Genomic DNA, 23,079 nt, shown 5'->3' with positions numbered 1-23,079 from the left:
ACGCTTCTTTTCTTTCACACTGACAACATACAGAAAACCAATCAGTCAGTGTACCATTTAAAAAAAAAAAAAGTCTTACCAATTCACTTGGGAGAGGAGACATCTCTCTTCAGTTTATGGAGATTTCTTCACAAGAAATGGCTTTCTCATGGCCAAGTCATGTGCTACTGCTCTGGGGCTAATATGCGAGTGCAATCCAAACCCCAGTTCTTGATGGTTTCTTGCTGACTTTAGAGTTGATTTCCTTTTACCGGTGGCCCTGTTAATACTTCCCTCAATGTGCTGATTGCCAAGGTCATGATTTTTATCAGAAGTCCAGAGGTAATGGGAATTTCATAGTAATTTGAATCACTTTTTTTTGCAATGGAGTGATTTTTTTTTTTTATTATTTCTTTATTGCTGTCATCAAGACAAGGTATATTCTGACATCCACTTCAGACCAAGTAAATGACATTGTTATAATCATCAAAGGTAGTAATGGGCACATCAGTTTTTCAGTGGGCAGGCAGTGGAGATGAAACGCCATCCTGCAACTGTGCCAGATTTCTCCTGATATCCAAGGGTTTGGAATGGTATTCACAATCCAAACTCAGGATAGGTGGCATTCCCAAAAATTCCTGTATGTTCTCTAATATATAATGGGAATTATTGTGTTGCATTGAGAATTGGCGTTGTCCTTTCTCCCAAGAGAAACTTCCTTACCAAAACTTGATTTTTCTAGGGAATGCTGTATTTGTAGCCTTCAAATCTTTGGCTGCTTTCATGTCTTGCCTTTAGATTTGGGAGGGGATTTTTATTTGCTCTATTAATGTTGTTATTATTATTTACCTGATTGGTTTCTTTAGAAAGTTCAATGCAAAAGCAAACAAGGCATTTTTTTCTTTCCATTTAACCAATGTGACCTGCAGGAGCAAGGTTGCAGTGATCTGGGGTAGCCTAAGTTTTCAAATTTGAAACTTATATCCAAACATTTTTGAGGATGGATGCCTGGATAGATGTGCTAAGATGATTAGTTTTGGTTGAACTGAATTATAATTAATGTAAACAAAGATGCAAACTTCACAGTCCAGTAAGAACATAACTTTTTTTAAACAACAAAAAAAAGTATTTTGTGTGGATGCATTTGAGATCCTTTAGTTGAGGGTGTTGTTCTGGGGAGTAAAGTAGCATGACCAAGGAAAAATAAGAAGCAGATTGGGATTTCCAGTGGAGAGGAAGGAAACCATGGATTCTTTAAACAACAGATGTGGGAGCACCAGGGTATTAGAAGATACTGGAAATCTGCTGGGTTATGGTACTTAAGGGCTGTATTTCCTTAGTTAACATCAAACACTTCTTTCATAAAAAACTCTTTAAAATATTCATTTTGCTTTTTGAGAAGCCATTTTTCAAGGGATATGCCTGCTATTGTTTATCCCTAGCAGTTTGTCTGATGTGACATAGTTATTATTTTAATGACTAGGCATTAATTGAGCAGCTCTATCACAGCTGTGTCATGCTGGGTTTCTTCTTTCTCCAAACTGTTGCTTCTCCTACAACAAATGGACCTTTGTACCGGAGTCAAAGTTTGTACGCTGAGCTGAGTTTGTACGCTGAGCTGAGTTTGTACGCTGAGCTGAGTTTGTACGCTGAGCTGAGTTTGTACGCTGAGCTGAGTTTGTACGCTGAGCTGAGTTTGTACGCTGAGCTGAGTTTGTACGCTGAGCTGAGTTTGTACTCTGAGCTGAGTTTGTACTCTGAGCTGAGTTTGTACGCTGAGCTGAGTTTGTACGCTGAGCTGAGTTTGTACGCTGAGCTGAGTTTGTACGCTGAGCTGAGTTTGTACTCTGCTGGGAGTCACCCCCACCCACTCTTTCCTTGCAGAGATTCTTGGAATCAGAATACCCCAAGTTGAACGGGACATATAGGGATCACCATGTTCAATTCCTTTCTCCTCACAGGATGAACTAAACCTCAATGCTGTGTCTCAGAGTGTCATCTTGGAGCTCTGGCAGCCTTTGGGCCATGCCCATTCCCTCGGGAGCCTGTTCAGTGCCCCATGACCTATGGGGGAAGAACTTTTTTCCCAAAATCCAACCTGAATTTTCCCTGGAAGGGAAAGGAGCTGCTATTTCATAGATTACTCAGCTTTGCCTCAGCAGAACAGAGTGAGAAAAGCCTTCTCTCTTTTATGTAGTCCTTCAGTGAGTCTGCAACATGGGTTAAAATATTTTGGGGTACAGTGTAGGATTTGTATTGACATTACCAAGTTGTCCTTTGGACTGGGGTGAAAGTTGAAGATCTGCAGCTCAGAACACAGAGTTCCTACTCATCCCTATTCCACATTCTATGGCAAAGCAGTGTGATGACATTCAAATGTGTTAAATGCTGCCTGCTGCCAGGGTGACTTCAGAGCAAAACTGCAGCTGGAACTTGTTTTGGATGTTTCTCTCCTTTTTATGCAAGACATCCTAATAGTAAACACCCCCATGAAGAAACAGTTCTGGGATTCTGTTAGGCAGAAAGTAATGGAAGCAGATTTCAAGCCTGTGGAAATTGGATTTCCTGACCGGGCAAATGAGATAAAATAATATTGGAAAGATGTACTGGGCAGGCCAGAAATGTATGTTGATAATAAGGCTTATTTTTCAGTTTTGGAGAATTAAATTTGAGAGGGGGGAATAATAGGAGTGTGTTCCCATGAGGAAGAGAGTTGTTTAGTAACCACCTACTAGAGAAGCTAGAAGTCTCCTTGTCTTCCATGAGTAATGACCTGGAATGGATAGCTCTAATTCTCTCTTTTAAAAATGCATCGAGAACTTAACTAGTCCTCCTTGTGCCTGGTGGAGCACCTGCAATTCCATGAAATGCCTGTCAAAAGCTCTGCTCTGTAACCCTGTGAGTTGCTGTTGCTTATGGAACTTCAATTATTGAATGCCCAAAGTTTTTTGTCCTTCCCTCAAGACCTGAGCTGCAAAATTGCTTTTACAGGGTTTAAATTGTGATTTTTTTTTTTCTTTTCAGTTTTGCAGAGCTTTTAGCACTTGAACCAAAATAGCCGTGAAATAAGTGGAGTAATGTGTCAGAGAGGTTTCTTGGTAGTCAATGGAACGTTAGCACCAGACATTTCTTTGTCTAGAACAGTGGAGCTGAGTATCTTCCCGAGTACTCAAAATTGCTCCATTTTTTCCCTCCTTTGCAAACATGAATCCTTTGTGAAGCACTGGAGAAGTGTCAAACATTAGGGTTGAAGGTGGAGGTGTGTTTGGGAAGAAGCCACTATAATTCTTCCTCTCAAAATCCCATTTCTGGTCCCCTGTTCTATAACCTGCTGTCCAGACCCCTCCCTTCCTACATTAAAGAACTGCTTCCCAAATTCCAAACAGTGACCCTGGGTTCATGGAGCTGTCAGTGTGTGTCCCCAAGGCCATAATCAGGTTGGGTGAACCAATTACAACAATGTGTGATAATTAAAAATCCAGTAGGACTTTGTTGCCTTTTCCCTAAAAAGGGCAGGTCTTACACCTTAGGGATTGTTTTAATTAATATTAATTGGTGGTTCTAATTTAACATTCAGACTGAGCAATTTTGACCAGGTAACTGCTAAACAATGAATATTTAAGCCTCCCCAGTGCCATTTTTTATTACTAAGGTTTAAATAAATAAGTAGAGTATAGAAAGCAAATTGGACATAAACTGCTGTGGGAAGTAGATACGTGTCAGAAGCTTAAAAGTTTTCCAGCTTTCCCAGAGATCTTTGTGCCAAACATACTGGGAAAATAATTAGTTTCCTATAGCACAAAAACATTCCCCAGAATTTTGCATTTTTAATTTAAATAATTTAGTTTAGGGATTTTTTTATTTTTATTTTTTTTTAATGTGAGAAGTTTTCAAAGAATCCCAGGATATTTTGGGTTGGAAGGACCTCAAAGATCATCCAATGCCACCCCCACTGCCATGGGCAGGGACACCTTCCACTATCCCAGGGAGCTCCAAGCCCCAAAGTCCAACCTGGCCTTGGACACTTCCAGGGATCCAGGGACAGCCACAGCTTCTCTGGGCACCCTGTGCCAGGGCCTGCCCACCCTCCCAGGGAACAATTCCTTCCCAATATCCCATCCGACCCTGCCCTATGGCAGTGGGAAGCCATGCCCTGTGTCCTTTCCCTCCAGTTCCTGTTGCAGGGTCCTTCTCCAGCTTTCCTGTAGCCCTTCCAGACCCTGGAAGGAGCTGTGAAGTTTTGACACAACTTTCTCTTCTCCAGGCTGAGCAGCCACTGTGAGGGTTTTCTCATAATTTTTGGGCCCATTTTAATCAGGTTGTGGTTCATACCTTTTCTACTCTATGCTGCTGAAATACCACCTGTGGGTTAAATTAATTACTTATAAGCTTTCCCTTATTGATTATCTCTGTGATAGTTTATGTTTCTGAGAGACTGACAGATTTGGAGGTTTGTTGTTTGTTATTATCCTTACAAATACATATTCTCAGTTTACAGCTCAATCTGAGCCTCTTAAGATTTGGTGATTGTGAGTAATCTGTGCCATCCCCCTCCACTGGCCCTCCACTGCCACATGCATCAACATTCCAAATGGTTCTGACATTTGGAGATTTCAGCTGAGCTTTGTGGTGACTTTGCTGAGCACCTGTGCACTTCCAGGGTGTTGAGTTGGTGTTTTGGGTTTGGGGATTTTAGAGAAGTGGGGCTTTTTTCACAGTCAGATTTTCATGAGTTTGGGAAACTTATCTCCCAAATTTCCATTTTTCTTCAAAGTCTGTGCTTTGAGAGTGGGAATAGAGGAACCTCTCAATGAAACAATATCTCTTGCAATTCTGATTGTAAAATATGGGCCCTCACAATTGCTGGGGATTTGGAACCACACCAGGAAAGGAATTTGATCTGTTTGAAGTTTTATTAACCTATTTTTCGTGCCCAGGAACCATAAATGCTCTTTCTCCAGAGTATAATGGTAGGGGGAGAACAAAAATTAATGCTTTTGCAAAACATTTTGTCTTTTATCTTCAAAAGGGGTCAATCTCCACTCCCAAAATTGTTCCAGTTGCTTGAACATCTGCTGAAGTGGACATTCAGGTCAAGGTGAGAGCTGCTGGGTGCTGCCTGGTTTTGAAGATTTGATCTCCAGCTGCCTATTGATTAGTTCTAATAAATTCTCTTTGGGAAAAGAAGCTGTTTCAGCTTAAATGTCCAGTGCACAGCATGAGCTTGGAGGTGATGGCAGGAGCCTTCCTCTTCCTGCCTGTGGTTTTCTCTTGTCCCCCGTGTCTCACAGTAGCAAAGACACATTGTTCTATAAAAAACAAAAAAACCCAGCTTTGCAAATTGCTGAAACCTTTTTATTTAAACAACTAATCCACACAGAGCATTCTCTCCAATGGCTCTCTGAGTAGTGATAACCCCCATTAAAATGGTTATTGAGCTCTTCTGAGTTGCATAACCTACATATTCATGGTAAAACTGCTATAAGTAACTTTGTATTGGCTCTGTGGCTTCACAGGGATTTATGCTGAATGTGGGGACACAGCTCCAGGTTGGTGCCTTCCATTCAACTCCTGCAAATCTCAGCGTGACTCAAAATTGACCTCTCAGAGCCAAACTTTAAAGGCGATTGTGAAGGTGGGCTGAGAGATTAAATGAAGAGTGGCACAGAGCAGGACTGCCTTGGGTTTGGAGTGGGTTTTATAAAGCAACAGATTTTGAGGCTGTCAGAAATATGGAGTTTTGCTAATTTCCATTTCTCTTCAGATCAGGAGGATTTCCATAACTTCTTTGGGAAAATATCTTTCAAAGTCATCCTTAGGGCTTTTTTGTCACTGTTTTACCTCCTAACCTAACAGGTGCTTTCTAGCAGTGAGCTTATTATGAGCATATGACCTTTTCTTAAGGTCTAGAGGGGAAAAAAAAATCTGTGCCTCAGTTGTGTGGTAAAATTTTAATGGTAATAGTAGAAATCTTTCTGAAATTTGGAGAGTGGCCGTTTCCCTGATAGACATTGCACGGGGAGGGGGGTGTCTCAGTGAGCTGTGGAAGGAACTGGTTTTCACAGTTAGCCATACTTTCACAATATTTCCCAAATTCAGCTCTTGGTGAGCAGCTCTCCCAGGAACCAGTGTTTGCTTTCCCTCTCCTATGGCCACCAGCAAATAATTCCTCAGAGGAAGGATGGTGTCCAGTGATTCCAGTTCTTTCAAGTATGGGGCTGCCCTTGGGAGGCTCCAGGAGTCCTCCATCAGGAAAGAAGCATCTGAGCTGGGATAAGCCAAGCTTTCTGCCACAAGAACCATTGGGATTTTTAGGGCTGATCTTCCCAGAGAACACTGCAGGCTGCCAGTGTCTTGTGCAGTTGCTGCCTAATTCATCTGAGTTCTGAGAGTGAACTTTGGAGGAGCTTAAAAAGTGTTTCTGAACTGGCCCTTTGTCAGGAATTGTGGCTGGTGGAACTCTGCCTGAGAGCAGAGCCCTTCACTCATCAGAGCAAAACTGTCCCAGGAAGTCTATTTGTGTAAAGTAAAGCATGTATGTTATGACAAAATGAATTTATTCCACACAAGGTGAAGTGCATCTGCCTGAAATCACATTGGCTCATTGATCTCCACTAGAAAAAGCCAGATTTCACTTCCTTCTCCTCATTCCTAAAGTTCTTCCAGTCACTCTGATTCCTGTTTACTTGGTTAGAGCTTGACTGGGGTCCTTGCTGTTGTTTGGCCAAACAGTTGATAATATATAATTATCTCTGTTGTTATTTTTGATGGTGGGATATAATGTTCTGTGAAGCAATTCTGAGTAACCAGATCTCCTTATGCACCCTTACCTCTGAATTTGTTTTTCTCAGGTCAGGCAATTCCTAGAGTGCTGTACAGTGTAGAAATTGTTTGAAACAAATTATATGAAACAAAATGCTAACCTGAGACCACAAAAGATATTTTTCATTCCTCTCGGTACAAGTTTGGATTGAAAAGAAAATATCCTTATGTTTATTTTCATTGTCATAATGAGATTGTAATTTCCATTTTCATGAAGTGGCTTAATTCTATTGCAATGAAGTTGTCAGTAAGTAGTAGTTGCTGTCCTGAGAGCTTTTCCTGTGAGTGTGGGCAAGGTTCTAGTCCTAGAGGACATTCCTGGGAGAGATTTTTGATTGCACAGATTTCTCTGTGGAAGGGAGTTTTGTACATGAAAGAAGTAGGAGGTTACATTGCTCTTGAGGAATCCTCCAGACATTCCTGGATGTCCTCTGCATGTGCAGGAGAGGCCTGGCTTAAAGCAAGTCAGCCCTGGAACTATGGGTTCAGTTCTAGGAAAGAGTTTGTCCATCCTCAATGTGAAACATGCTCACATAGTAGGAACAAAAGGAGTGACTGGGAGGTGTGCAAGACAAATGAAAGAAAAAAAGGAGAGACGTTTTTAAATTGCTTCCACCACCTTATTGAGAGTAGTCCCACTTAATGTAGTCAGATATGGAAAATATGGGGGTTTTAGTCTGAATTTCTTCTGTTCTGAGTCAGTAATAGTGTTGGTGACCCAGGTCACCTTCTCCCTGGGTCACTCAAATGCACATTTCTGTAATTTTCCATGCAGCCCAACAGAAATGGGACTAGAGAAAGTCAGTTTTTATCTCCTGTTTCCCCCATTGAGGCAAGGAAGGTGCACAGAGATGTGCATTTACTTTGGTAAATTCAGCATAACCACAGCTCTTTTTATCTGCATTCCTGGTTTGCTTGCATGCCTGGTGGAGGATATTGTCAGCTACCATCACTTTTTTTGATGAAAAAGTCAGTTTTAAGATGTTACGAAGCTTGATATAACCAAAAATGGGGTTTAGCAGTATGCCTGGGGGACAGTTCTAGATGACCATGGGCATCAATCCTCCAGCCAGTGCCGGGGTAATTACCAGGAGAAATTCTGGATTTCTCCACTTTTGGCTGTTCCTGCCTGTTGGCATTCCAAGGTGAAGCTGCTGGAGCAGCAGCTGCTTGTGCTGCTCTCTGACACTGCTGTTCTGTCAAATGGAGTTTCAGTCCTCAGCCACCTGAGGATGGTGCCACGAGTGACATCTCTCAGACATTCCTGTGCCCATGGAAAAGACAGCAGATAAAAATCAGTTCCTTGAGTGCCTCCCCAAAACTTTCCAAAAGAGGACTCTCATGGCAGTGACGTTCAGGTTTTTTTCTCTGTAAAGCATCTTTATCTTCCCACATCATTCATACATAGAACTGTCAAGAAGTGCTTTCAGTATCACAGAGCACCAGCACAGACTCCCCAGAGAAGCTGTGGTTGCCTCTGGATTCCTGGAATTGTCCAAAGCCAGGCTGGATGGGGTTTGGAGCAACCTGGGATAGTAGAAGTTGTCCCTGCCCAAGGAGCTGAATGGATTTTAAGGTCCCTTCCCACCCAGACCATTCTGAAATTCTGTAATTCTTAATGACCTGGGACTCCTAGAACCAGTGTTTTAGTAGAAGTAAGTCAGGGAATGCGGGGAGTGTGGGGAGGGGGAGAAAAAGTGAATCCAAGAGGCTCCAGAGAATATTGGCTCCCTAAAGTAAGATTTGATTTAATGAACTACAGGCAAAGCTCCTCTGATCATATCGTGTGTATCAATATCCCCTCCCCAAATCCAACCTTGTTCAGATGATACCATGAAATATTGAAGCATAAAGGAAGTTTTACCCTTTTTTTATGATAGAGATCAGAACCAGGGTAAAAACCTGCCAGGATGAATATCACAAGTATTGCTCTATTGATTGTGAGTGCCTTTGCTTCAGCCTGCTGTCTCCTGTCCTTTAGCAATTTTCCAGGACTGAGAACTAATTCTGCTGAGATCCTCTCACTGAAACGACAATTCCACAGCTTCCTCTGGGGGGACAGCCAGGAGTGTGATCAGATTTGCAGTCTGCAAACTCTTATTGATTTGCTTTCTAAAAACTTCCTAAGAAATCCCACCTGGGCAAAGAATTCCTCTGAACTCCATCCGCCTCTCTAACAAGTTCTTCAAAAGAATTATTATCTTTTAAATAGGACTGCAGTAGTATGTTCTCAAAAGAATATGAAATTAAATTACCTGAGCTGGAGTGCAGTTATTACAGGAGGTTTAGCATGAGGCATAAAAATAGATTACCTGTCTATATTTAGGATTTATACATGTATTAGATAATTAAAAATCACGTACATCTTCCTGGGTTGTTTGGAGGCTTTGTTTAATGATTGGAGAGTCAATGGGATTTTAGGGCTTTTATTCCCATATCAGTTAATACAGATGCAGGTTATATTGGAAAGCCATTTAACAACAAAGAAATGGGTATTGGTCCAAAAGTGCCATCATTTTTTAAGGTATTGAGTTCATATATACAAAATTTTATCTACTCATTGAGAAATCTGGTGTTCCTTCATTCTGGCTGTAAGAGTTGTTTGTTGCACTCCACAGACCAAAAGGGACCTGGCTTCCCTGCAGAACACAGGAAAGTTTTTTTTTTTAACTCAGTCTCTTATTCTTTTTGTACACTAGAATGCCTTACCATTAAATCCTGCATGCGTGGTTACATTAGTCCTGATTCCATTCAGTAGGCACGGGAATGAAAATGAGATTTTTTTAGATTAGAATTGGGCTTTGCTCTTTCTCACCAAGTGTTTGAAATACAGTTTTTCTAAGCCCTAAGCACCATCTTTGCCCAACCCAGAGCAACAGCACCTGGCTCAAAGGTTGTGCTGGATGATCTTGGAGGTCTTTACAGACCTTGTTGATTCTGGGGGGGGTGAAACAACAGCTGTTTTCAGGGAGGTTTGGGTCTGTGGAGATGGGTTTAATATTCTGATGTCAGAGTTCAAAGGGCAGTGCAGTCCTGGAGCTGTGTCTGTGTGCAGGGATTGCCTGCACTCCCCAGGGATAAACCCAGCCCTAGAAGGTACAGTGGGGCTTCACCACCACCCTGTAAGAAGGCTTTGGGAGTTGCAAGAGAGAGTGAAGAGGAGCCAGGCTTAGAATATTTTGTCTTGGCTTTGGCGTGTGTTTGTTTGACTCTGGGGAAGAAGGCTAAATTTGTATGCAAGTCAAAGTAGGAGGGACCTGGCAGCAAAGCTGAGCACATCAAGTGTAAAATTCTGCTCTCAGTTCACTGAGAGATTTAGAATTAGGCTGAAGAACATTGATCAGGACATGCCAATGTATAACACAAGGGCAATTTGTGACTGTGTGAGGGGTGGGAGGGTGGTGTAGTCACAGGTTTGTTCCAGTGTCAGCCCTGTCCACCAGCATATGTCAAATAAGTCTGGCTTGAAACAGAGAGAGGAAGCAAAATGATCTCATAATTCAAGTTTCCATCAGTTATTTTCACTGGCTGATTCTTCAGCTGGTCCCATCGATATCCTTCATGTCCTGGGGGATACCAAAAGATGAGTTCGAAGAGCTCCTAACAACTCAGGGAAAATAAATGCAGAGTTTGAAAAACACTCAGCTATGAGTGCTGTAGGATGTGAAGGTTTGTAGGACTCTTTCCAGCATTAGAGATTTTGGTAATTAAAGAAAAATGTCTTTCTGTCAAGAAAAACTTTTTTCTACCTTTGAAGTGGTGGGAAGATGCAATTCCAGAAACGTGAGGAAAGTACATTTTCCTGCTTTGCTGAGATAGAGCCCAGAAGGCCCCACAGCTGACTGAAATACAAGAGTGGAGGATGCCTTTGCAGGGGCAGTGAGTATCAGACAGAGGGCAGAGAGCAGGGGTTTATTTATTCTGCACAGAAGAGTGTGTGACACTCAGAAATGTAACCATCTCTGTCTAAACTGATGTGAGGAAAAAAGATCACAGGTGGAAGTGATACAAATGGGAGGGTTTTTGATCACTGCAACACTGGGTTTGAGTCTTAGACAGTACCACTGTTGGAGTTAAAAGCTGAAATTCCTGCCTTGTTACCTGCACACGGGTAGGGAGTTTGGAAAAGTAGCAGATCCCCAAGGTGAGCTGAGCAGCAGAAATGGGGAAATTGGAGCCCTGTCTGAAATGTGCTTCATTCTGATGTCAAGCAGCAGTCACAGGTGGTACCTCGTGTGTAGATGTGTGTGGCACTCATGGTTTCTTACATGAGGAGAGCCCACAGATCCACTCGCTCTGCTGCAGCAGTTGTTAACAGTTGTGTCAAGTTTAATTATTACAGGATCTTTGTCTTATTGTAAGTTGGACAGCTATGGCATAGAGGACCTTTTTGGGATCTATTTACCTTGATTATCTGGGTCAAGTTATCTTTTGTTGTCCTTTGAAATAGAATTTTTTTGTCATCAGAGCTCCTGCTGAGTTGAGAGCGCCGTTGCAATTTGTCCTCACTCCCGTGGGTAACTGGGGAAATCTGTTCAAAACAAACCACTTAAAATGGGAGCCTGAAATAGTTAAAATCCATCTAAGTCATACTCATCCATGGATGTGTGAGGGTCACGCAGATCTTGGGAGGGTCCCAGTTTCTCTTTGCCCTCCAGCAAACCAAAAGGAGGTGGTGAGGCTGTGGCCCTGAGCTGAGAAACTGCAGAGTGGGGAATTCTCTCTGCACAGTTGTGGAGCCCTGCTGATCACTGGGGCCATTTTGGGCTCACAGGATGGCTCAGAGCCAGCTCTTGCCTGCCTGCTACATATTCTATATTCCCTCTTTCACTGGAGCCACAGGATGAACATTAACCACCCCATCTATATCTCCACCTGCAAAGCAGGCAGGTCCTGATGGCATTTAAAATGTGGGAAATGTTCTTGAATTCTTGGCTGAGGAAGAAAGAGGAAAATGCCCAGACTTAGGGCTTTATGGCTTTCCATTGACTGGTCTGAGGAATACATTGAGCCTTCAGAGGAATATTTCTCTGCCTCCTTTCCCTGGGATTGCTCAGCTGAATGATATTTCCAACCTTAAGATGGAATTCGAGTGCCAAGGTGAATATGTTGCTTTAGTAACAAGTGCAGAGTACTTGAAAGAGGATGAAAAGGATGAAGTTTAAAGGCATCAAAAATGAGAGACATTGTGGTGTTATCAGTGGCGTTGTTTATTATTTGTTTCACGTAATGTTGCATTTTTCACCCCTTTTGCTTCCTTCTGCCCTACCTTAGAGCTTCTTTCCTTCCAGGGCACTGTGCAGGTGCTGGATGTTCACAGTAAAGGAGATTGTGGCATTCAGTTCTCCTTTTTTTCCATTTTCTGTCTAAATACTTTTTGGATTTAATCTAATTTTTTTATGACAGTTGTAAATTTAGTGCTGTTTAACAAAGGTTAAATGGATATACCAGAGATTCTGATGGTGCCACAGCTGAAGAAAAATTTGAGCAGTTTGAGCATTACTTGCATCCGCTATTAAATTTAGGACTCTTCTAAACAGAGCAAGGTTTTTTTCATTCATCTTGTCCTATGCTTGAAATCTTGTGCTGAACAGCAGCCCTCAGCTATGTTATTTGAAGACTGCTCATAAATAGCAAGTTTCTGTTAGACTTTTGTATTTCTTGACTCTTGAGCAACAGCTAATCCTCTCTGCACAACCACAGGTGTGAAGCAAACCTGTGTGAAAAGCACTTGGTTAAAATTCCCTTTTAACACTTTAACAAATTCCTGATGCTGCAGCTTTTCATTGGTGACTGCATCTTCTCTTGCCTCCCTTCAGCCTTGGACTTCACCGTGGGTGTTTCACACACTGAAATTCCTGCTTTGCATCCTGTGCTGGCATTTCCCCCCTGACTTCACAGGGGTAAGAACGGACTTTATTCATCAGTCCTTGCACTTGAGGAGTTTTATTTATTTATTTGCTAAATTACACCTGGGGAGACTCAGTGGGTGTGTCTAGGTTTCACCACAGTTGGTCCTGCATTAAGGATTGGTTTAGCTATAAATACAGAATTCAATGTTCCTTTTAATATTTTAGGAAATTGTCTCAGATTCAAATAAAAAGAAACATATAAATTACATTAAAACACAGTTTGGCTCACACCATGACATGAGATGGGTGTTTTGAAAGAAGCAAGTGCAAATTTGATACAATAAATAGCAGTAAATCCCTGTTTTCTAACAGAGGAGGTTCATTACAGAGCATTGTTGCAAATATAGTGAAACTGTACACAGAATATAAAAAAACCTCCTAAAGATTCTCTAAAGCCAAAAATGTGCTAAATAAATAGAAGTTTGATAGATAATGCCCAGGTGTTCTTATCTGTGTCACTTATCCCTTGCTGCAGAGAAATGTTGCCAAAAAATTTCACCTATGAGCTTTCTTTGCACATTTTTTATCAAAAAGAGCTATAAATAAATGGCGTCTGTGGCCATGTAGATCTGTTGTGTCTTTATTCATTTTTGCAGTTGAAGATGGCTTTTAAAAATGCTGATCTCAGTTCTTCCAAATGCAATGGGCAAGTCTGGCAAGTCTGTGCTCATTTTTTTGTTCCTAAATCTAAGAACAGCAAACGTAATATGAAAAAAGACATCAAATCTTAAATAACAGCCATGTCAAACTCCCAAGGTTTTGTGCCAATGGCTGGAGATCAGGAAATTAAAAACAGAATTGTTCATTAAAGTTGAGGTGCTGTGGCTTGTGCTTGTTGCAAGTGTTTGAGAATTTTTTTTCTAAGAGATTTATCATATGGAAGTTCTTAATTATGAAATTTGTACTTTTAATTGTGCTGTGGTGTTGTGACAATAAGGACATGGTTGTCACTTTGCCTAAGAGCCCCGGCTACACTACGGGATGTTGGGATTTATCTTTGTTTGCTACGATAATAAAGTGCTATGATCTGCTCACACTGGTAAACAAGATGCAATTTCATTGCTGCTGACAAAGCCATGTGTCTTCAGTGCAAAGGAAAATTGGCCACAGGCACTGCACAAGCCACTACTGCATATTCTCCTGTTTTGTAAATATTGTCAGCATTGCTTCAATCATCATTTGGGGCTTTCATTTGCTCTTCCTGTACAACCAACATTCCTCTGCTCCTGTTGTTAAGGCTGGAAGTTGCAGGGACTCTGCAGAGAGTAATTTTAAGGAAGACCTTCACAGTACAGGATTTGTCATCTTTCCAGCTTGTAGGATGAATGCAGGAGTGGTAACAGAGTCAGGGTTGGGAGTGAGGATGGTTGGGAGGGGACCTGCGGAGGGCTCTCCTGCCCCAGGCAGGGCCAGCTCTAGGAGCAGACCAGGTTCTCCAGGGCTCTACCTGGAAAAAGAGTAGGGAGACTGCAGGGCCTCCCTGGCATCCTCCTGCCCCCTTGGCTCCCCTCGGGGGGCTCCTTTCCCAGCAATGCTGCTTGGATTCCAGCCTGGAGGGAACTCTCCCTTCCCAGTGACATTAAAAACAAAGTCTGACTCCAGCCACAGGTTATTCCTGGGGCTCAGAGAGTGGCGAAGTGAGATTCACTTTTTAAAAATACTCTTCAAAAGCCAGCACTGAATCTTTTGTTTCCCAGAATATTTCAGATCAGGAAATGGTTATTTGCATTGAGGGTGTATAAATATTTCTGCATGTGTCACATTATACTTCGGTGCAAACCTTTGGAAGTGTACAGTGTCTAGAAGGTTGGGAAAGTATTTCAGGGCAGAGGTTGCTCAGTGGAGAATAGGAAGGAGGTGAGAACCCTGTGCAAGTGTCTTTAATGACATGCACATAATCTCTGTGCTTGCTGCAGGGGGAATGTCTGTATTAAGCCTCAGTGTATATGTGAAGTTGTTTTAATACTGCTTTTCTAAAAGACTTGTTTGCTATTCGAGATGCACAAAGATCTGTGTAACTTGGAAACAACTCAGAGCTGTAAAACATCCTTAGGAAAGTATTGGCACAAAGGAAACAGAAAACCTTCACCTCTTTTTCCCCTCAAACCTTCCAACCCGTTCTTAATTCAGTGGTGACTTCTGAGGGACTGAGAGCAGCATTTCAGAGACTGAACTTCAGCTCAGGTCATTCTCTTTCCACCTGGTTTTCTATATCCCACAGAACTGCAAGACAAGAACTGAAAGGGATTGAAAGGAAAATGTTTCAAAACAACAGAGCAACCAGCATTTCAGAGTAATCCATAGAAAGGTGTTGTTGTCTGTTTATTACTAGCATTGGACCCTTGGGCCAATGGGCATTTAGAAAAGACTTGATTAATGGAAGAATCCTGCATGAGCTGCTTTTCTTGAATTATTTAAACTCAGTTTCTGACCAGCCCCCAAATCTTTTGCAGGTTTTCTTTTCAAATTACTTGTAGTGAGGTGGGGATCAGTCTCTTCTGCCATGTCTCAATACAAAGGACGAGAGGAAATGGCCTTAAGTTGTGCCAGGGAAGCCTCTGCTAGGAAAAAATTCCCTGATGGCACGGTCTGGTTCTGGAATAAATTTCCAAGTTCAGTGGTGGAGTCACTGTTTCTCAAAGGAACCAAGAGGCAGCAGGAGATGGCCCTTGGGCACATGGTTTAGGGGTTGGTGGTGCTAGGGAAATGGTTGGTTTCAACCATCCTGGAGGTCTCTTCCACCCTTGATGAATCTGTGACTTGGGGCTGCTTTGCATTACCATGGAAAGCAATTAATTGCTACCTGTGTGAGTTTGGGAACTTTTCAGTTTCCTTTTCCTTTTCTCCCCTGAAATTTTAACATTTCGGAGGTTTAGTAAACCTTAGCAAAAAAAATACAACAAAAGACTGAATAAGGAGAAAATTCAGCACTGAGAGCCTAAGACAGAACTGCTACAGAATGGATGTTCTGCCTTTTATGCCCCTGGGTCCTCCCAATGTCTTGTTGGTTAACTCCTTCTCTGCCATCCATTGCTGGAGACTACTTTCTTACATCTTGACTGGAGGTCAGGTGTAGTAAAAAGCCAGCCCTCCACAAATGCCCTGACTACCCAAGGCATCTCCTAACAATACAAAGGGGAAGGGAAAGAGGGCTATGGGAGGATATATTACAATAACATAACTATACATCCACAAAACTTATTTTAACATACACACAATATTCATCCTTTAGTTTTGAGAGCCAACCATCACATTACTCATCTATGACAAGTCTAAATCCTCACACGGCAGGAATTTGAAGTATAATAAAGGGCTAGAATGTAATAAAATGCCAAGACTCTGTGTCACAGAGTACCAGGATGGTTTTGGTTGGGAGACCCCTTAAATCCCATCCAGTGCCACCCCCTGCCATGGGCAGGGACACTTTCCACCATCCCAGGGGGCTCCAACCCCTGTCCATCCTGGCCTTGGACACTTCCAGGGATCCAGGGGCAGCCACAGCTTCTCTGGGCACCCTGTGCCAGGGCCTGCCCACCCTCCCAGGGAACAATTGCTCCCCAAAATCCCATCCAAACAGTCCTTGTAGCTGCTATTGCTGATGCTGTATGCACAGAGAGCATTTGTGCCGTGTAGTTTTCCCCTGCAGATGACAAATTTAATACCAGAAGCATTTTTGGTTCTGTGTTTTTTTTTTTTTTTTTTTTTGTTTTTTTTTTTTGTTTTTTTTTTTTGTTTCTAAAAGTGACTGAAAGCAATGTGTGGCACTGAGACACACCAGGCTCAGAAATGTCCCCCTCCTTATCAGAAGGAAAATTTAGTTTCTGGAGGGATTTTCATGACTTCAGGCATATAAAGAAGTGCCTAAAAGGCAGGCGAAATCTGGGTGATGATGTAGATATTCTCTAACAGTATGAGTAACCCTGGAGGGTTAGAAGCTGGAAATGATGTGGCAGATGAAGCTTTTAGGGTTTATTATCAGCTTTTTGCTTGAGTCTGTGCTAGGTGAAGTTTAGGACTGTGCCTGTATCCAGCCTTAAAGATGGACAAAGCATAAAGCACCTTCTAGTTATTCCCCTCAGAGCTGCTGCAGTAAGCAGGACAAAAATTGATACTCTGCTTTGAGAAATCCAAGATACTGCCCCATTCTGGAAAAGGAGAATATGGGCTGCAGTGGGAGAAGGCAACGTTTGGAGAAATTAATTTAAAATGAGAGTATTTAGCAGGCATCCAACTGTCTGTCCTAAAAATAGTACTGATGAAACAATAACTGCTGTGAGAGGCATTGGAAATACAATTACTGGTATAAATATCCTGTCAAGGCTGGATGTTGGAGAAGGAGGAGTATTTTATGTGGGCAATTATAAATAACATATAAAGATCTTCTGCACACTGTGCATGATTATAAGTTTAATAGATCTAGTGACAACATATCCCTGTGGAATCAGAAGCTTAGATAACAGAATTCAACATGAAATAACTGCAGAGTAGTCACTAGGCCTGAAATGACTCTGCTTCTCCTTTTGTTTGCTAATTGCTTCACTAGAGAAATAAATACCATTATTCAGAGCAGGGTATTTGGCATCCAGAACCTCCCAATGCCAATTTGTCTGTTTCCTGTCCCAGTGGATTTCAGAGCAAATCTTTGAGTTTGTGCTGGGCACAGAATTCAATCTGCCATAATTGATGTGTCAAATGAGATGAGTGTCTCTGAGTACTGCACAGTTTCGTTCTGCTCCATGTCATACTCAGGAGCAGCCTGGCTTTACTTCTTGACTTATTTCTGAGCAAGAATAGCAAAACCAAAATCGTAGGAAATGTTTTAATTTCCATTAAAATGTGTTGCTCTCAGGTCCTGATCCCTGCTCATATATTTTGACAGAAGCTCAGTGTGATGGCCACAGGGAACATGTGGAGAACTGATTTTTGGGGACTTGAGGAAACTCGGCCACCCCTGGCTTATTCTTCAGGGTAGTTTTGTAGCTGAGCTTTCCAGTCTGCTAAGGCACCTGTGGAAAAAAAAGGCAGCTCAAAGAAACAGCACAAACAAGGGCGTGAAACCTTGGGATCTGAGCAAGTGACTCAAAAGCATGTGTGATTCCTGATTTCTTGGTCTGAACTGCAGGGTCAGAGTGAAGGAGGACTCAAACACTGCTAATAAGCACTGAAGGAGGGCATAGTTCAGGTCATTGTCACCACAGCTCCTACCGAGCACCACTGGATATGTGCCGGCAGCAGAAATAATTTCTGGAGTACCTGCAAATTATAACCTTTAATTCTCTACTTTTCAGGTGCTCTTCTGAGGTGGATAATTTCCTTATTTTTGTGAGTCGGTAGCTCAGGTCATCAAATCAGGAAGGATTTTTTTTAATCAGAAAGGATTTTTTAAATAATCCATCTCTCAAGGAACTGATGGTCTATTTCAGAGCAGTGCTTCTCTTTGGGCGCGTGCTTAATCAGAACCCAAGCAGGTTACTGTGAATTAGGGAGATCTTGCACAGCTGGAACATTTAGGAATAGGTTTTATCACATGATTTATTTGTAAGTGAAAGAGTTACTGGCATCTGCCACACCTCTAGAGTGGTTCTTTCTTGTCGCTTTGTAGAATTGAGGAATGAAATTTTTTTCCCTGGTTTTACTTCTTTGTTTACAATACATCCATAGTTTCATTTGCTGATGAGTTCTTTCCTGGCCCTTCTAAACACTGATTTAAACAAAACAGAGCCAGAGAAGCACAGTTTTGATCATTTATTCAGGCACTAATTTTTGACCTCAGGGGTCATTTGGCTAATTACAGTAATCAGACAACCCCCAAGTTGGTGTCTGTAGTTGTCTGCATTCAGGAGAATACAATATTATATTTATTATGTTATATTATATTATTAATATAATATTCCTTGGGGGGGCTCTGCATGGCACAAGTTGGAATTTGGTGTGCTTGGGTTGTCACTGTATTTTTTTAGCATGAATTTTATCAATGCTGATTTAAAGGTGTTTGGAACATGCTGGGGTTCTGTTGCAAAGTGGCTGCTTGAAGTTGGCATGGAGTTATTAAATGGAGTCACCCAAGATGTTCATTGCTATTTAAAAGTCTGTGGCATCAAGAAAGCAAATTTTAACTTTTTTTTTACTTTTTGGAGGATTAAAATAAAAGAGAGGATAAACTTCAATAGTAAAATTTACTTTTTTTTTTCTGCAACCACAGTGATTTGTTTTCTGTACTTGATGACACTTTGATTTTCTGAAGGAAGTCCTGGTCCCTTGGTTAAAATGAACACTGGTTAAAATCAATTGCAGCTCTACAGCAGCTGTGGATCAGAATAAAGGTGTTGTGTCTTCCCATTGCTGTTCTTCTGAAAGTCATAGGGAAACTGCAAAGTTCTGTATGGGATATAGAAGCATGGGCAAGGATTTCTGTATCCACTGTATCCAATTTCTGTACCCAGACTTCAGCAGGTTTAAAGAATGGGTCTCTGATACTAAGAAAACATCCATGGCAAGTGTGGTGGCTTGTGACTCTCAGGAATGGTTGGGAATTTCCTTGGGCTGTTAAGTTATACTGGTACAAAGAATAATCTCGCCTTTTTTGTACTTTTGAATTAAAATCCCAGTTTTTCTTTCAAGCTGCTAATTTTCCTTTCTTTTTTTTTTTTTTTGGGGGGGGGGTGTTTCTGCTGTTCTTTTCATCTTCTAGAAAAGTTTTAACTAGTATTTACATGCACAAGTAATCTTTTTGGGGAAAAATGGGTTTCCGTGATAATGGGGAAAGAAAATTTTTGATTTTAATCACTTAGCTAATTAGCAGAACTGTTTAAACACACAACAGAAGAAAACAGAAGCTCGCTACACAAAGGCTGTCCCTGCTGTTGAACTACAAGGAGATGGATGGAATGTCAGGTATTATTGACATGCCGTAAGATCAATTTGTGATTTTATTACCTTGACGTGATCCTTTATGGGCCATCCTGTATTTAGCTGAAAATCAAAGGTGTTGGAAAATTAATGGAACATCCCCTGTGTTGACATAAGGAATTGTGTGGCAGCAGGGTAGGTCATTCCTGTGGGATTTTTGGACGTGGATCTCCAAGGCCTGAATGGGTCAGACTCTTTTTGAGCTCTGGCCTGCGTGAAAGCGATGAGAAGAGTGATTTTAAGCAGAATTGTCTCAGTAAAGGAGGATGCAGTGATAATTAATTCTCCACGAGCAGCCTCAACCCTCGCATTGTCTCCCGGTCCTGAAAATTGTTTTCGTGTGCTGGATCTGAGAAGAGTTCTTTACAGGAACACTTTGTTCTTTGCTGGATTGCTTTGGCACCGTGGATGAGGATGGGGAATTTATACTTTTCTTGTGCAGCTCCTCTCCACCCCGCTAGTCCATCCTGGTGCTCAGTGTGAGCCTGGCCCTCTGGCTGTGCTGCCTGGCTGGTTTGCTGCAGCACAACAAGGATCAGCACTTGAGCAGCAAAGCCCCAAAGCCACGTCCATGAGCATCCCAATCCCTTTCATATTAATCCCTTCTGACTTAACCTTCCAGATAAGCTGTAAAATGTCCCTTGCTTTCCCTTTTGACTGTGGCAGTGATCTCCACGAGGTATAAATATATTACTGTGAGGCTAGCAGAGCAGGACATCCATTACTTTTGGTTATAGTAGTTACACAGACAAAGAGTATTTGTCTGGGAATATTTTTAACTCTAAAATGAGGCTGATATGAAAGAAAATGAAGCTGCACTCTGATACAAGAGGCTGTAAGAAAGTGTAATTCTTAATTTGGATTCTGTTGTCCCTAGGTGAATAAAGTCTTACCATACAAACTTGTTGACATTTCAGCAAATGAATTGATTACCTGTTGATTGATTTTTATCATCCTTCTTGCATTTTATTTGATGTTTTCCCCTTGTTTTGTTAATGTGGAAATCACTTTAAATAAATGATTCACAGGCCTTTCTTCAGTGTCAAACATGAACACTGCTTCTCAAATAAAAAACTGGGAAAATCAGGAGATGGTGTTGGAATGTGAGGGGCATTTAGACAACCTCACTGTTATATTTCAGCACCATTTTGGTTTGGGTTCTGTGGTCATCAGGGAAGTACAATTTACCTCTTGAAGCAAGTTGGGAAAGTAGAACAAAAAGGCTTAAACCACCTGGAAGAGGGATAGGGAGGGGATGGCCAAAGTTCTTTCCACCTGAGAACAGACACAGGTTAGATAAGAAATTCCATGGAAGTATTTTTAATTTTTTTTTTCCATAAGAAGAGTGATGAAACAGTAGCAAAAGGATCAAGACAAGCTGAAGCAAATCCATCCTTGGAGATTTTTAAGCCTAAATGGGTAAGGCTCTGAACAACCTCTTGAGGTTGAACCATATGGAGCATCAGGTTGGGTTATAGGTGATTGTTAAGAGACAAAAAAAAAGAATTCGTTCAGTTTGCAGTGCCTGAGAAGAAGGGCACTGTGCACAGATAACAGGTGCATGTTGTGTGTCTGCTAAATGTGTTTTCTTCTAAATACTGGTGCCAGATTGAAAAGGCTTCTCTCAATGTAGAAGTTCCTATGAAATGAGGGAGTGTAGACTATTTGTTGTGTGTGTTACACTGGTACCAAGCCCTGGAGATAATGCTCCACCTATCACCAGGACCTGAAGGTCCACTGAAAATAAAACGTTTACAACAGTTTAACATTCTAGGGTCAAGTAACAGTAAAAAATTCTACACCCTTCATCAATATTTCAAACTTCCATTTTGAGGATGACACGAGAAGCTGCATCCAAATCCTCCTTTGGGCTGGAGTGCCATAACACGTGCTTGTCACTGCTGAGGACCTGGCCCTGCATGGCTCCACATGGCCTGACAGGAGCAGCAGGTGTTGGAGCAGGAAATTAAAGCCATGGTGTTGTTCTCAGCCAGCAAGGGAGAAGGAGCACGTGGTCAATATGGAGCTTGAATCACCAAGTTTTTCTTGAGAGTGCATTGCAGAGCAATAGAGAACCACATAGGCTTTTTGTACATTCCTTTCTGGAGGGAAAACATTTCTGAAGGATAAAAATACAGCTTTTGCTTACCCTTTAGTGGGAGTGAGATAGGGTTTATATACTAGAGAAAATGGAAAGAATGTTTTCAACCAGCACAAGAACTTCTGGAACTTCTGAGATTACTGAGGAATAAAATGACTTTCCTGTGTTTCCCTATTCTGGAGAGCTGGAAAAGCCTTCCCACTGCTGGGTCTAGTAGCATAAATAGTTATTTTCTGTACAGCCAAGCACTGAACTTAAATACTGTGTGTGGCATAGCAATGTAAGAGGTTCTGGTGTTTATTCTAGGTTGTTGGTAATCATGGAATCCCTGAGGCTGGAAAAGCCCTCCCAGCCCATGGAGCCCAAGCTGGGATCCCCACCTTGTCCCCAGCCCAGAGCACTGAGTGCCACGTCCAGCCCTTCCTTGGACACCTCCAGGGATGGGCACTCCAAAGCTCCCTGGGCAGCCCCTGCCAAGGCCTGAGCACCCTTTCCATGGAGAAATTCCTCCTGCTGTCCAACCTGAGCCTCCCCTGGCACAGCTTGAGGCCGTTTCCCCTTGTTCTGTCCCTTGTAACCTCAAGAGTTTATAGGAGGTGTTTGTGTTGGAGCTGCAGTGAATGAGAAACAACTGTTTTTTCTATGCAATGAATTTTCCATTCAAATTTGAATTTTTTTTTTTTTTTGTAAGGTGATCTGCTTCCAAGTGTTTCTAATGGAAAGATAATTGGAATGGAAAAACTGTTTCAAGATTAAATTAATTCCTTTATCCTGGTGCATGAATAGTGCTGTGTTAACTGCGGGACATCAGATTTGTGGGGGAAGGGAAGGTGTAAATTTTGCTAAAAAGGTGTGAATGCATTTTTAGTGTTCATTTTATAGTTAATTTTGTCACTTGGCATAGATTTATTCCCATAAAACAGAATACAGATAGGCAGGCTGGACAAATGTTTGCAAAGTTTAAGTGAAAATATTTCAATTTATTTTTCTATTTTCTTTTATGTTTATGCTGGCATTTCACTCATCTGTAAATAGAAAATCTTTCATTCTGAAAGTTGTTTCCAACTTAGATTAACTGCCCATGAAATTTATAAATTAGAGTTCTGTGAATAACCGTTGTTTTTTTAAAGTGTGTTCCACATGCTTCTCATATTTTGTACTTTTCATTCATTAAATTGAAGGATGGCTGTAGGGACAAATACAAATAAGATGGCAATAGTTACTCATTAACTTGCATTAGTTCTGCTGCACATTGCTTTGCCTCCCTATTCAAGTTTTCCCTCCACTTCCCTAAAACCTTCCAGGGCAGAAGGAACATGCCCAGACCAGAGTAGGGCACTTTCAAAGGAATTCTTA

This window comes from Cinclus cinclus, chromosome 7 (genome assembly GCF_963662255.1).
Source record: "Cinclus cinclus chromosome 7, bCinCin1.1, whole genome shotgun sequence".
Lineage (NCBI taxonomy): Eukaryota > Metazoa > Chordata > Aves > Passeriformes > Cinclidae > Cinclus > Cinclus cinclus.
The sequence above is the reverse complement of the archived record's forward strand: the minus strand, read 5'-3'. Positions refer to the sequence as shown.